The sequence below is a fragment of the Uranotaenia lowii genome, chromosome 3 (genome assembly GCF_029784155.1).
Source record: "Uranotaenia lowii strain MFRU-FL chromosome 3, ASM2978415v1, whole genome shotgun sequence".
NCBI classification, from domain to species: domain Eukaryota; kingdom Metazoa; phylum Arthropoda; class Insecta; order Diptera; family Culicidae; genus Uranotaenia; species Uranotaenia lowii.
Genome location: NC_073693.1, coordinates 312,650,059 through 312,667,153, shown reverse-complemented (window position 1 = coordinate 312,667,153; position 17,095 = coordinate 312,650,059).

Below are 17,095 nucleotides of genomic sequence, written 5' to 3'. Positions count from 1 at the left end.
GATCTTCTCCAGTGTTGAAATTCCCATGCTTTGGTGATCTGTTTAACGCTTGTGGCCTGAAGTCCGACATCGCTGTTCGCCAATTTCCATTGGTAGCCGGAGATGGCTGCGTTTTTCGATTAGGGTGGTTCATCATCCAACATTTTTTTTTTCCTCGCCCACCCTGAAGTTGCTGGAGACTTCTAAAAAGAGATAAAAGAAACTCTCTTTCGACGAACTGGATCTGATAGGCGAGACTCTTCGTTCTCGATTAATTCCGCACCTATTTTCATCTGGTGATGGCAATAGGCACAATTTTGCAACCGGTCGCACCACGCCATCATCTTTTGGGTGCAACTCCTCTATCCTAGCCATTTTCCAGGTGGCTGATTTTTGTCAACCACTATGACCAATTTTCCAACGATTATTTTTCTGGTGAACTCCAATTCTTCGTTCTACTCTGCAGCTGTGACAAGTAATCCAATCTCTATTGTTTCCAAATATCCTGAACTCTCCTTTGTACCAATTGCCACCTACTCAATCTGTTCAATTGCACCAGTCCGTAATCTGGTTCTGGGAGTGATCCCAGCAAACATGAAATCGCATTAAAAATGATAACTCAAGTCATTAAAAACGTTACTGCGAATCGTAATTCCAACTAACGCAAGTAAAAGGTCGTAAAAATCGTTACTCGAATTCGGATTATATGGTTTAAATCGGATATGATAAAAAGTCCGGCATTTTTGCAGATTTTGAAGACGATTTCGTTCCTTTTTTTCTCCCGCGTGGGACAAGTGAGACAACAGCTTTGATGTTCTCTCTGCGACCAGCAGTGCAATCAGATTGATAAAAATCAGATGCTGTATTTGCAAGAATTGTCCAAGAATTGTCCACACTTTCAAAAAATCGATTTTTTTATTTTTTTATTTTATTATTGTAAAACATTTCAAGAATATTGTGTCAAATTTTCAAGTCAATTGAAGCAAAACTGTAGAAATTATAGGTCTTTATCTCCTCCTATCTAATACTAAAAACTATTTAGCAAGAGCAGAAACTTCAAACGCGTTTTTCTCGAAAGCACATTTTTAAAGTCCGTGGACATCGTCATTTGAAAAACTATTTATCCGATTCTTTTCAAATTTGGAATATATTTTCTACATATAAAATACCAGACCCCAACGTTTTTCTTTTTTGTTTTTTTTACTTTGGGGAGATTTTACAGGTGAAAAATGGCGGTTTTTCGTGAAAAATCGTAGTTTTTACTTCAAACAGCCACAAAAATTTCATAAAATTTTTTTTAAGTTAAATGAAAACGTTGGGGTCCAGAAAAAACATCTATTAAAAATATTTTGCTCTGATTTTTTGACTTCAGATGAATCTGTGCTGCGATACAGTGTCCACCGCAAATCCTGTTTTCTAAAAGGCATCCTCGAAAGTGCTCCGTCACCGGCTCATTTTTCAATATTTTTCTACGAAAAAATTACTAAATGTTCTTTTAACAATGCTTTGTATAATGCAAAAAATGTGAATACATTTGTTTGAACGATAGCTCTAGAAAAAAAAATCGTGAAAATGGTGTATTTTTATACCCGTTAGACCCTGCACCTCCCCCCCACCCCCCTTAAATGTGGGGCGCTTGAAGGGATTTAAATGCCATTGCACTTCATCCGGTGTCAATACCTTCGAAATCGTCTCGTTGTGTTGCTTATTTTTCAGCTGGGCAAATAGTTCATGTAATTGGTTTCGTCCTTTTGTCGGAGTACATATCCGAAACCTTGCCTCGCCTGCCTAACATTCGCTGCAAAGTTTGTAGAAATCTCTCAGTTGAGAGATTACCGACCAATTCGAGATGGACCGCCTTCGTGGTCATACACACAAAAACAACGACGTAAGTTTTGATATCTGCATTTCGGCGTCAAGCCTTGACGAATACCGGGCCAAAATAATCCACGCCTCATTTGAATGATTTGGAACGGTCTGGAAACAGTAACCCTGGGCCTCGGAAGATCTCCCATCTGCTGCTGTAGAATGTGAGGCCTAGCTCGGAAGCATCGCTGACATTTGTGGACTACCTTTCTGAAAACATGTCTTCCACCAAGTGACCAATACCGTTGGCGAATAGTGCTCAGTAGGAGTTGTGAGCCTGCATGTAAAAAGGCTTCGTGATGATGAGCAAACAACATTTCCGTGAAAGGGTGCTCAGCCGGAAGAACCATAGGATGCACCGCGTCGAAAGACTCGTCCGACTGTGATAACCTGTTGCCAATACGAAGAATTCCGTAGGGAGTGACCATGGGATTAAACTAGCGACACCGCAGTGGAGAGCTTCGAAGAACCGGTTTTGATAATCGTAGCTGCTTCAACTCATCGTGGAATGATTCATTCTGGATCTGTACCTCTTGAACTGAAAGAACCGTCCGTTCCATGTTCTCTTTCGGTTGGCGAAATGATTCAATTAGTCGTAGCCAGTGGGCTGTCGCACGAATAAGTTTCGAGTAGGTCGAATATTTTAAAATAGAGTCGTTGATAAATGAATGATTTTCCGTAGGAACATGAACGTTCCGTTATTCCTCAGGCTCCTCAGGAAGTTTAGTAGATTCTAGGTTTGGCCAATGCTCCGGGGTTGATTTAAGCCACTCTGGGCCTTCCCACCATAATCTATTCGGAAGAAGATTGTCTGGATTGATTCCCCGGGAAATTAAGTCAGCAGGGGTTTTTTTCTGGAACATGGTTCCAAATGGAACCATCCGAGATTCCTTGAATTTTTGGCACACGATTTGCTACAAATGTTGTCCATGTAGCAGGGGGAGATTTCAGCCATCGAAGAGTGCACGTAGAATCTGACCAGAAGTGAACGTTATCGACCTTTCATATTGCTTCGAGGACCTTGCTTTGGAGTGGTGAGTCGTTGGGGTCCATCCAAATCTGACGAAACATCTTCTCGCTGTCCGCCACTATCATGACCGGTCAAATTCGGCAACGCATGACAATTGCCCTTAAATCCTGCTGAATAACGGGCCCTACCAGTAAAGCGTCACTTAGGAACCGTCCCGGTGTTGTCGCACATGAAGCGTCGAAAACGACCCTCAGCTTCGTCGTCGTGCTGGCCTCATTCACCACGGGATGATGTGGTAGATAGCACCGATTAACCTTCCACATGTGTCCGCAATTTTCTTACTCACGCCTGAAGTCAGTGTATTGTTGCCGAATATCTCCATCTTTCACTAAACGTCTCTCAAGACTCTGAAACCTTTTCAGTGCGATCTCCCTTGAATCACCAAGTTCTGAGAAAGTGCTCAAAATGTGCCTCACAAAGCGGTTCCCCCGGAGAATACTTGTGAGGGACAACTACTTCCTCGCAGGACCGAAGCCGCTCTAAAAGTTCATCCAGATTCTCCAAAATTGCCAAGTTGCATCCTAAGTAACTCAAACTCCCAGTAGATCCCACTTCGCCCGACACCACCCATCCGAACACAGATTCAGTCAACATTGGTAGCCCATCTCCTATATGGGCATTTTGTTCCAATACTTAAAAAAAACTGAAGATTGCAGGAATTCCCAAGACAAAATCGATTCCATTCGATTTGAAGAAGTTCGGGTCAGCCAACTGAAATTCGGGAGGAATGTTCCAGTTTGATATCCGAACGGATTGAGACGGGAGACTTGCTGTGACTTTCGGGAGTACCGTAAACTGGGGGAACTTTAATCACTTTTTTCATTCATTTTTTAATATTTCTGAAGGGGTGGCTTTTTCGAAATACCTAAAAATTTTAAAACACTTACTGAGGTGAGGAGTATAAAACATGATCATTGATTGCTTTAAATTCAAACGACATTGGTGGTTACAATTGAATGTTTGTTACAAAACCAGGTTTCGAATATCGGGGTAACTTTGAACACTATGGTTTTTACGTATCTCAACATCTTGAAATTTATTGTTTTGATGCCATATAGCACAGAAGGCTCAAAACATCGATAACAGAAATTTTGGTTGAGTTTAAACTGATTTTTTTGAAGTTTTTTTTAAACAAATATGTTTACTCAAAAGATGGACAATGTTGCTGCATACATCTAGGGGTAAAAATTATAAACATTTCTAAATTTTTTTGGCCTCAAAAGCCAATGAAATTTTGCCTTCATGCAATTCCCTAGGTCCTCCCACTGTTCCCATGTAATTTTTTTTTCAATTTAAGCATTTGATAGGATTTAAGCCATTTTTACTATATGGGCTTTTTCATGGAAAATCACCGTTTTTTTCAATATCCAAAAATTATCAAAGAATGATCACAAAAATAACATTAAACTAAGCCTAAACAAAGATAAAGGTTGAACTTCCATATAAAACAACCCATTTGCTCCTAATTGCTTTCATTTGATCAGGAGAGATGTTTGTATGTGAGCCTTCGAAAAACGAGATATATTCGAGGTTTTTTAAATTACATTTTAGGTAGTATCAAAAATTATCTAATATCAACGAAATTTAGCTTATTTGTAACTCAATTTATAGGCTTTCAAATGTAGTTAAAAGTTTTCAAATATTTGAACTTTTAACTTAGTTAATGATGATTATCTGCAAAAATTTCATGTTGATCAAAGTTACCCCGGAGATCAAAGTTCCCCCAGTTTACGGTACTAAAAATTTCAAAATATGATTTTACCTGGAAACTTTCGAGTGAACGGGAGCTCGAAATTTGTGTTTGACCTTGGTGGAAGAATCGCCGATATACATTCATCCGTTGAGCTTAACGTTCAGTTGCGAAATTGTAATCAGATCCTGAATCCAGTAGTGCACGGGCTGGATAACGAATTCCCGTATTATCCAAGAAATAGTGGAAATAGTGGTTTTGGACGAAGTTCCTGCTACTTCGGCGAGCCTTGACGAGTTTTCTGATTGATGACATTCGACCTGCTGTTTGCCCATCCTGTTTCCATTAATGTTTTCCAATTTAAAACACACGACCTGCCTTAAATTTCGTGCACGATTATTTCGAAGAGCATTCATTCGCACGACGACCTTGGCGAAAGCAGTTGCAACACAGGTTGTTGTTTCGGACCAAAGACTCCCTGTTAGCAACTGACATCCGTTGGAAAGCTGAGCAGAGATGAAGCCAATGATTTTCAGAGCAAGCCGGACATTTCGGGAACGAGTTTTGAGTTACATTTAAGCTAGCCTTCGCGTTATTGCTTGCCTTTTCCTAATGATGTTCTGCGATTTTTGTCTATTGTCTGGAACCGCTCTGCCAGGCAAACACTCCAATACTCTGATTCTTTTCTGGACAAATTCGGTGGGAGATTTGACTGTGTCCTTTTCATTAGATGCGGAGTATTCTTCCCATCCACGCCTGGTGTGGAGATCTAAACAAGAGCTCCAAGGATCCTTATAATCAACGGGTTGAAGAATTTGATCTAAGGTGTAAACAATGCGTTCGAAGTTCTCGAGTAACCCATGTAACTCAGTAGCTGATTCCTTGGATGAAGAAGGTAGTTTCAAGAGAGCATGCACCTGACGCTTTCGAAAAACTTTACTGTTGTTATAGCGTTTGCACAATAAATTCCAGGCTATCTGATAGTTAGCCTTAGTAACCTTGAGAGGATTTGTTATCGATTTAGCCTCCTCCTCCAGGCATCCTTTCAAATAATGTAGTTTTTGAACCTCGGGTAAATCGTGCTTCAAGTGGATCAATGAAGTGAAGAGATCCCTAAAACTCAGCCAATCGCCCACGTTCCCGTTGAAGGTTCTCATCTTTATTTGAAGGAAATGAACGTGTTCATCTACTGCAGGTAATTCCAAATCTGAAGGGATGATTTTTTAGTTAGTGTAGGATCCAAAGAAACTAGCCTCGACAGGACATATCTATTATTTTGTGTATTTACCAAGAAGGAAATAACGTTCCGCGATGCCGTTGTCGACCGCTCGCGTTCGAATCTAAGACCAGATGCATGCATGTTGGAACCGGTATCATACTTCAAAATGGCACATGCGTTGTAGTTGTCGCTTGAAGTATGTACGTCTTGTAACGCTGTTCCGGATGTTATTCTCCAACCTTTGGTCAATGTTCCTCCAGGCAGGAACCGATGGATCACAATAGCCGTTGGTCGAAAATCGGTGTCGATCGGTGAAAATGCAGTTGATCTGCAGAGCTCGGTGTGTACGCTCGTGTCGGCCGATTTCATAATGCTCACCGTGGTAAAATTGGCTAACGCGCCGTTGTACTGAAGCGGAGATTGCGGGTTCAAGTCTTGCCGGTGTATCTTTTTCTATAAATTCATGATATTTACGACATATTTTTTTTTTTTTGATACCTCATGTTTCTCTAATACTTCACCTTCGAAAATTGGTTTTCCTTATTTTCTTATATATCAAAGATTTTTCAAACCTTTTTTGTTCAAAATAACCTCTGTATTTTCAGTATTTTCAATATTTTGAATTTACTTCACTTTTCAATAGAAGCATACCGACGTGAAAAAAAATTTGTGAATTTCTAATCGTTCAGCATAACTTGCCACTAAATGCATTGTTCATGCATCAAATATTAGGGCTCTCATCAAAAAGGATAGGTATATCTATGGAGCCACCAAAAATTTTTGGAACTTGTTGAATCTGCGCAGCAAAATTGAGAAAATATGGCAGGCAGTGCGGGTTCTTCAGTTCCAGTTTATCAATTTTCTTAAAATATTAAATATTGACGTTTTTTCATTATTGTTACTATCCTTCAGATGCTTGTTGAATAAATGCTTTTAATATTTTATTTTGATTTTTTTTGCGTTGTACAGACATGGAGTTTTTCCCATAAGTTCTTTAAATTGGTTGGAGCAAATTTCAATTTTAGAGACTCATTCTCTCATTCAATCCTTCTGTTTTCGATCAGCATCGCGTTTGAACTTTATGAGAATGAGATGAATAGTTGCCGGTCATGTCTTTTGCATACAAATTTCTCCTTATGATGAGCAGTTGAAAAAAGCCCACAACCAACATTAGGTCGCTACGTACAAGAAAGAAAGATATCCTCATGAACTAAACAATATGGGCCTGTGTAGACTTCCCCTTCTGTTCGTCGTTGATTTTGCATGCTCATTCACGTTCAAAACCTGCCCAAACATAATTCACACGAAGAGGAGGGAAGAAATATCATGTTCAAACTCGAAGTGTGTCCTTTTATCTGCGTTTGTGTACTACCTATTCTTTGCCGGGGCGAGAAGAAATGCTCTGAACTTCCCGAATGCTACTGTCTTCTTAAATGCTACTCATAGAAGGTCCAGCACATTGACAAAAATTTTGCTTTTCTTCAGCAGTGTCGGTCCTGTTTGTTGCTATTCTGAAACGTGTTAATGGTAAAACTTACCTTGCGAGAGGATTTTCCGTTCTATTTTCTGTGGAAAAAATAAAACACATCAAAACGTGCCTCCAGCTGTGCTAAAGCAAAGAAGGAGAAGAGTGGAAAAAACACAAACTCGTGGAACGCCTGCAGGACGACACAATATTACGAATGTGCTTTGGCCCGGAACAGAAAGCATACGGAAGCAGCAGTTCCCACCCGTGGACTTCATGCGCGTGGAGGCGCGAGACTCCTATTTGGTTTGGAATGTCTGTCAGCCACGGCGAGCCACTTCCGGTGGAGGGGTGGAATCGGATGTGCTGAGCTAGCCCAAGCCATGCGGGGGACGCTGCCATGAATGTCATGTTACGTTTGATATATCTGTTACCGACATGTAGGAAAGAAGCTTTATAACGTACATAGAAAAGAAAGAACAAACGATTCAGGGAAAATTATTCTTGAATGTATTTTTCCAATGAATGAATATTTAAAAGACATTTAAATCTGCTTGTTTCATTGTTTTAAACATTAGAAAAAATATCCATAGTTAGTGTGTGCACCCAAAATTCAGCCTCTGTGACCAATGGCGTGTAGTCAATTACATAGCATCATTGGTACAAGAAGATAACGCGATCGGTGCTGATTCGATTTGCTCCCACCGGCATTAATCTCACAAGTTAACCGAATTGCGTATGTCTGAAAGAAACAAAATAAAAACGATTTCACGTCCCTCCCTATCGCATCACAAGACGAAGAAGGATAGAAATAAATACCGGCCAACACCAGGCAGCCAGCCATCCGAGCACTGTGCGTGTGAATGTAGCAAAAGCAACAACAAAAACATCCTTCTAATTCAATCCCTTCAATCCACCGGCAAACTACCACGACCAAGCTGTGCGTGTGTATGCAGTAAAAGCAACAAAAAAAACATTGCTTCAATTCAATCTACCGGCAAACAACCACGGCTAAGCTGTGCGTGTGTATGTAGCAAAAGCAACAACAAAAACATTCCTTTAATTCACCGGCAAACAACACCGGCCAAGCTGCCCGGCTTTAGCAGCTGTGTATATGTAGCGTGTGTATGTAATAGCAGGCAGTAAGCAAAGCACAGTTCTCATTCAATGGGTTTCCCGTTCCTTCACTCCCGTTCCCTTTCCCGTTTCCATCGCAACACAAAGGAATGCATTGAAAGGAGGCCAAACGCCGGGAAGCCGCCGTTGTGCGTTTTTTTATGATTGATCGGTGACAGAGAGCCTATGACAAATATCCCTCGTCCTGCATGAAGCTCAAATAGAACACTGGATAGGATGTCGGACTTGCATGACGATATAGTTGGTGATTTGAGTTCGACTCTCCCTACGGGCGCCTGTAGTTTATATTTTTATTTTCTTGTTTCTGGGATGAATTATCCAATAGGAAGGAAATCCCATAAAATGTTTTTCTTGTTTCGCTTCAATGTAGTGGTCATGCATCATTTTAGTTGGGAGCCGAGTCCTTATGCCAGTTACGGTTTTTCAAACATATCATCTTCGGCACAGTGCACATTTCAGCGCATTATCGGCACAGAGATTTGCTAAATAGGCATTGGATTTTTGCAACCTCTTCTATGGGTGTGTGCTTTAAAAGTGCTTTAAAATAAATCAAAATTAATCTTTAAAAAGGTTTCTCTAGTGGTGACATTTTTTAGGTTTATTTATGACACTTTACCACCTTGTGGCATTCGTGTCTAGATTCTAGTGGTGACATGATTCTACACACCATACACAGTAAGTTTAAATTTTGAACTCTCTATTCCCTATACATATATTTATTGACATTTTGTGGGAAATGGATTATCATATTTGAATTTCTAGACCAGGGATGAGAAATAAGCTGCCCGCGGGCTGAATGTAGGCTTCGAGACATCCGAAGCATTTCTCAAATTGAAAATTATTTCTTCACTGTTTCTTACGACAAAGACAATTCAGATAAATAATCAGAAGGAAAACTACGAATGAACGCGTGCATATCTAAGTAAATTGTTTTTTTTTTTTTTACTTTTTCAAAGGTAAGGAGTATGCTCAACAGAATAATTTTTGATAACATTATTATTCTTTTAAATTGGAAAAAAAAACATGCTCTCAAATACTGACATATAATTAAAACACTTAAAAGTCTAACACATTTATTCTTAAATAGAAATGGATACGACTTTCCCATTTTGATGAGAAAAATCGTGAGCGATTTCAGATTTCTCATCGATGTGAATGTGCATCAAATTTGTCGGAAAAAAACGCCTGAGTTCTTTGCAAAAACAATAGAACTTGAAATTCTTTAATTTGGCTAATAAAATCTGTGAAATTTTTTGATAATAATATTTCCATAAATTTTAAAGATGAGTCATACCGAATATGATTCAGCGTTAGAAAACCTATCCCAAAAGTACCAAAATTTAATAAATGAAGGTTTTTTTTTTGCGATTTTATGATGCTCAACATCTCAATTATTTTTAACGGAACTTCAAGTCAAAATATTTAATTCAATTAAAATTAAAATTGTGTAAAATCTTTCGCAGTACGTTCAGCAAACATAACTTTTATCAATTTTTTTTTTAATTATATGAAATCCTCTTTTTCTTATCCTTTTTAAGCTGGAACAAATATCAATTTCGTCTTTTGTCACAACCAACTCCCTCTCCCCTCCCCAAGAAATTCTACAAAAACCCGAAGGGGGGAATACATAAAGCTTGACGAATTTTATGAAAATTTCGAAAAAATAATTTAAATATTTCGAAGATTACAAGCAAGGTTGCCAAAAAAAATTACTTTCTGTGATTTTGATACTGTGGACATAATTACGTTGGAAATTCATGAGAAATTGGGTTTTTTTTTACATTTAAGTTGAGTAAAATCAAATAGAATGACCAATGTTATCATACTTAATTAATTCAAAGTAAAAAACCTAAATTTTATATTGTAAAAAAAATTATAATTTTGATAATCCATTCCAAATTCAAAAATTCAGTGAAATCTATTATTTTTTGAAAATTCTGTGTTCTGTGACAAAGAATCTGTGATGAAAATTTGCCAAAATTTTGTGAAATTACAGATTTCGGCAACCTTGATAACAAGACCAAAAAACAAGTTTTTGCAGATGGGAGATATATCGAAATTAATTTTTAAGACTTTATCGGTGATTGTTATGTTCTCATAGTGACTAATTTTAATTGGGAGTGTTTTTATCTTTTGTTTCTTCATTTTACTGAATTTTTCGATAAAAAATTACTTGATATGAAGGTTTTGTGCTATGTAGTATGTAATTTTGTTGCATAAAATGTTTCCTGCAATTTGTTCCAATTTATTCGTTTTTTGCATTAATTTTCATTGTCTGTTATTTATTTTTATAATCTTATTGCTGTAGTAAAGCTCCAGAAAAACTTCGAATAAGAGTGATAACGAAAACAAAAATAAACTTCTAAGGAAACGAGTAAAACGATTAATAAATCTTAAAAAGGTCTTGTAATATCAGACTGAGTCGAAGTCATTTTTGAATATCTCAAACCCTGGGTCCTGAAAGCTTCGTTTTGGTTCGAAACTTATCAAAAAAAATTTGCTGAATTTTTTTAATAACGTTTACTTGATAAATTGGAATTTTTATGTTTGTACTTGCTGACCCGGTGTGCTTTGCTACACCTTAAAAAATATCTTTGACCTTCTTCAAGGAATAACTAAAATATTTTATTTTTGATAATTTCTGTTTTATAAACTTTACATATATTTTTCTTGTGTTGTACTTATTTAGCATTATACTGAATATATTCCTGAGTGTACACTGTGAGAAGAGAATTTCTGTTGGATTTTAAGCTGTTGTGATGATAGTTCCATGTTGTATTTTTCTGTTGGATGATTATTTTTTGTGTACTTTACCTATTTCAATGAATTTTCACAGTAACAATCACAGTCACAATTTAATTACGACCTCTACTATTGTGAAAATTCATTGAAATTGGTAAAGTACACAAAAATCACACACACACAAACTCTCGCACATAAAATTTAATCCCATTGGTTCGTAAGCTTTAAGCTTAACATCAAAAATTATATGGAACTCCTTCCTTTCCTACCATCTCCACACTGCGAAGCCTAAGGATATTGAACAATCGTAGAAACATATCTTGTACTCAAATACCTTACCATGCCATACTTGATTCCATTTGCTGGTTCATAAACATAAATTGATAATTTATGCTAACAATATTGTATTAGGCCGTTCTCCTCTTTTCCTTTGTTCCTACTCTCTGGAAGAAGGGTGATTTCTCAAAAAATCATAGAATCGTATCAAAATAATTTCTCATGTCAAATTTTGTACATTTTGTTAGACAAATTTTCGGGTTCTTCAAAAATTTTTTCTGAAGCTCCCGACCTCCCTTCCTGTATCGTCAATCCTTTGCTCCTACTGCAAAAAATAAATGGTTTCACATAATCATAAAAATATTTCCATCCCATGCCAAATTTGGTTCCATTTGCTTAGTTAGTTGGTAAATTGAGTTATGCAAAAACATATAAGAGAGTCTTGTTTCCCCTTTCTGTATGTCCGTTGGATGGAGTTGTGAGTACTTAATATTCAAAGAAATATTGTTTGTACTCAAATACCCTTTTGTGCCAAATTTAGTTTCATTTGCAACTTATGCAAGATATTTGTATGGAAGTCCCCTTTCCCCATTTAAATCTCCCTTGCTGAAAGAAAAGAGGTGCCTCAATTTATCATACAATCCTTTCTCGAATTTAAATACCCTCCCATGCGAGTCATTTAACATAAAATTATGACAGTCCCCTGGTAAACAATCAAGAAAACGTTTCACGTACACTAATCCCTTCTCCCTCTCGAGTTATTAAAAAAAAATATATGGGTGCACCCCACTATCTTTTGAAGCTCCCCTCTGAATAGAAAGATGAAGTCTAAATTCTTATATTCATATACTTTCCTATGACAAATTTTACCCATTTGCTTAAAATATTATCGAGTCATGGCCGTAGGAACGGGGGGGGTTTTGGGGGTTAAACCCCCCCCATGAAGATCCAAAAAAGCAAACAAGGTATTATACTCTACACTCAAAATTTTAAATTCAGAACCAAATTATGATAAAAGGGTAAGGTTAATCAAGAGTAACAATCTAGACTAAAAACTTATGCCCAAACCTCAAAAACCCATCCCAAGTTCAAAATTCTGCTACACTTTTTCAAAATTTTCTCATATGTTTATAGAAATTCAGGTCTGAGTATTAAATTTTAAATTAAATAAAACCTATTTCGGGGGTTTTGATTCCATAACTCCCATCACCAAAATTGTATTCATATTTCGAAATTTCGGATTATGTTTCCAGTTCAGGATTCTTGATTTTCAGTTCGAATAATCATAAGAAATTTGAAATAAAAAGCTGCTTTGAAGTCCTGGTTCAAATTTTCTTTTGCATTTCATATCAAATTTGAATCATGTTTTTCAAGATCATATTCAATTCCGAATATGAAAAAATTGAAAAAATTGTTTTATATTCAAATTCGAAGTTCTTAAACTTAATTCTACACAAAATAAAACATTTAAAGCTTCGATATGCTAACCCAAAACTGAAAACTTAGATACAGATCATTTGAAATTCATATTTTAATTCAGATTCAAAATACAGATTTAAATAAACAATTGAAATAGTGAATTTAGATCAAACCTGAACAACAGAATTTAATTAATAGATTCATGAATTAGGGCTCAAAAACTTGGCCATAAAATTCTGATCTGGTATAAAATTCGGAAATTGTATTTTTTGTGCATTTCAGAAATCGTATGGAAATTCAGATACAGACTCAAAGCGCAATTTTTGAACAAATTCAGAAATCAGATTTAGAATTTAGATTCAAATTCAGAAAAAGTTTTAGTATCTTAATACATTTTATAATCAACATAAAAGGTTGAGGAATTCATGAGATCATGAACTTAAGTTTGCTTGTCAATTCAATTTCCAGATTTAAAACTTTTAATCAAAATTAGATTTAAACACAATTCAGCTGAAAATCACAAATAAAATGTAGAATTTCACTTTTTTGTTTTAAGCGAAAAATACAAATTTTATTTTGAAGAAAAATCATCAACAGGATTTTTATTAGAGAATTTATTCTTTATGAAAAATATTTGCTGTTAAAGAAACATGAACTTGATCTTCATAAAAACAAAAACCTGCACAAAGTTCTATATTTTATCGGTTTATTGTTTAACATTATTAACACATAAGGAACACCAAAATTCGGTATTTAATATTTCAGAAACCAATAGACAAAAAACTGCTAATTTAATTTATTCGATTAACATGTTAAATTTTTAAGAATGAGGTTTTCATTATTCGATTCCCAACATTTGAATTTTCCATTTTATTGGAGCATATTAGCAGCATGCAAAAAAACGCGATATCTCTTTGGTCAGCAATGTGTTTATATTCAAGTTTTTTTAAAGCCAAATTGCAAACTAAAATCATTAATTTGATTGAAGTTTTCCCCAAGCAAATTTGATCCAAAAATCTGATATTTTTTATCTTTCATTTTTTTTAAAGATTTATTTTCATTGAAGTTCAAAATCTTTGAATTTGTAAAAAAGTTTGGAAGATTGGGCTTGTTTGATTTGAGTATAAGCTTTTTTTGAAAATGGAAGGCTCTCCTAAAAACTTATTTTATGCTCATATCAATTAAGTATGTCCTACCAGACTCGTAAACAAATTCAAAGATTTTAACCATCTATGAAAGCGAATTAAGTTCACCTTTTTGCTTAGGGACCAATTTTCTAATGTCACGATTTTATACAAAACCTATTAATGTAAAAGTACTTCAAAATGATTAATTATGTTACAGACATAATATATTTAAAATTTGTTTGTATTCGTGCATTGTTGATCAAAAAATCATTGGTAAAAATCAGTCACCAAAACCCCCCCCATGAGTCGGTTCTTCCTACGGCCCTGTATCGAGTTGAGCAAAAAATATAGGAGAGCCGCCCTCTTCCCTATTCATCCTCCCAATGGAGGATCCTTGAATAAACATAGAAACATTTCTTCAACCCAAAACCCTCCCCTACTAAAGTTGGTTTCATTCGTATGACTTATTTTATCGACATGTCACAAAAATGTATGAGGCTCCCGTCTCCTCTTCCTTTCTCACTCAATGAAAGAAGGGAAGGGTCCCAATAATTATAGAAACATTACTCGTATCAAAATATAATCCCATACCAAATTTGGTTCCTTTCGCCTGATTAACTTTCGACTTCTTTAAAAAAAAACTGTGGAAGCCCTCATCTCTTTCTATTTGTTTACTGAGATCAAGAAGGGGTGCCAAACAACCAAAAGCCTTTTTCCGTTTTTTATTATTTCACCAGTCATGCAAAATATTGGACGAGGGCTCCTTTCCCTTCATGTTCCTCTAATGAAAGGTGAGAAGAGCTTCAAACCATCTTGGGAAAATTTCACCCAAATACTCTCGCATGTCAAATTTGATTCCCCTCGCTCGAACATTTATCGAGTATTGCAGAAATTTGTAAGGAACCCCTCCCCTATTTCCATTCTCCCAATGCAAATTGGAAGAGTTTCAAACAATTATAAAACTTTTTCTTATATAGAAATCCTCCCAAGCCAATTTGCTCCATTTACTCGAAAAGTTATCGAATTTTACAATAAAAATTGTATGCAAGCCCACTTCCCCCTTTCAATCGTTCCACTGGAAGAAGAGATGTGTTTCAAATAATCATCGAAACATTTCTCGTATCCGAATACCCTCACATACAAAATCTGGTTTCATTTGCTTGACTAAGTTATGTTAAAAGTTGTAAGAGAGCCCCCTACCCCCTTTCTATTACCACTCTGAAAAAAGAAGGGTACCAAACATTGATCCCATGTCAAATTTGGTACCATTTGATTGAATGGTTTTCCAGTTATGCAAACATTTCGTTTTTGCTTTGGAGACCCCCTCCAAAGAGGGGTTGGGTCTCAAACTTTAATAGGATCTTTCACCGTCCTTAAAAGAACCCAGGTGCCAAGTTTCAAGAAAATCGGTCCATTAGATTCCGAGTCTATATGGAATAGACAGACAGACAGAATGGGATGGGAAAATAGAATATTTTGTTATGTAAAATCAACTTAATTTTTGTTCCTGCTGTGTCTGGTTATAGGTTTTGTGACAATTTGAAAAAAAAATTTAAGGTAAATCTTCGCTGTACAGGTTTGTCGAAGACCGTAACTTCATATCTTAAGGCCGCGTTTTCACAAAACTCATTATTCATTTATACGTATTGATGCGTTCATCTTTAAAATTTATACGTAATATACACACTTCTCAAGGTAATTATAAATATTAGAATAATTTTTTAAACATAAAATGAACTCGTTTTAATACTCATAGAAGTTTTAAATGACTTTGTAAATCATTATTTAAGTGCATTTATTGCACTCATCAATAGAAAAAGCCTCTAGATGTAGATTTTTGATGTCTGTATGAGAGGTGGCAAACAATATGGTTTTCTTTCCACCATAGGTGAATTTAGGCTAGGGAGACAAAAGCTCCAACTGCTCGATTTTTCGACTGTTATAATGTGTGCAACATTTCATTCATGTATGCACGCATCAATAAGAAATTTTGTGAAAACGAAGCCTAATAGGCCAAAAAAGTTATTTGCTGTTAAACAGGGTTATGTTTAATGACATTGAAAATCAATAAATACAACTGTCATCACTGTTCGTGCCTATTGAGGTATTGCATGGCTACTTTTCAAGGAATACTTCGATAGGCACAACTAGTGGTGTCAGTTGAGTTGATTGATTTTCATTATAAAAAGACTATCCAATAGATACTAACTTTTTCGTCTATTAAGATAAGAAGTTACAGTCTTGGACAAAGTTGATCAAAAACCATTACCTGGCTCGGTTCCACCACAGAAGAATAAAAAAATGATTCAAGAAAATTCAAAAATGACCCCAAATCGATTCAGTCTATTGTAATATTTTTACGTTTTTAAATGCAAACTTGTCTTTGAGCGGAAAAAAAATGTTGGCAAAAAATATCAAACTAGTTGACCGACCAAATTATTCGAATACAACCACTGTCAAAGATTCAATGTTAGATAAACTCAATTTTGACGGATATTGACGTTTAATATCTAGGTATATTTTTCCACTCAAATGATTATATTATCAAAAGATCTGCTCAACAAATGAAATTTTTAGTGCGGCCCGCAGAAAAATTTAAAAATTCAAAGTAGCCCGTTGGTTGAAAAAGTTTCTCACCCCTGTTCTAGACCAAAATCATGTACTTCCTTATCACATTACTATCACATAACGTATCGATTTAAAAAAAAAATTAAAAGCTCAAGCCCAATGAAGCATTTGTTAACTTATTCTAGTGAAATTTTCAGTAACCGTTATTCCGGTAATAAACTCTCGAATAAAGCATTGACCAAGTGTCTTTTGATTTCCGATGAAAATTTGCCGAACCAAAATATCATTTAACTTTATTCGGAAGCATGAATCCGAATCGACTGAATGCAATCGCAACGACGATTGTTCACCGGAATAATTGTCATTGTGACAAGAATGGCACAGAAATTTGCCCATTCGATGGGAGCGCTGCCGTTTGCAACATGCCAGGCGGCTGACTGGCGGCCAAACAAATTCCGGTGAACCGAAAAAAAATAATGGGCCCATTGGTGAAATGCCAACATCCGAAAGTCCATCTATGCAGACAGAACAGTCAACCGGCAGCTTCTGATGGATGACGGACAGCCTATTGGCAATT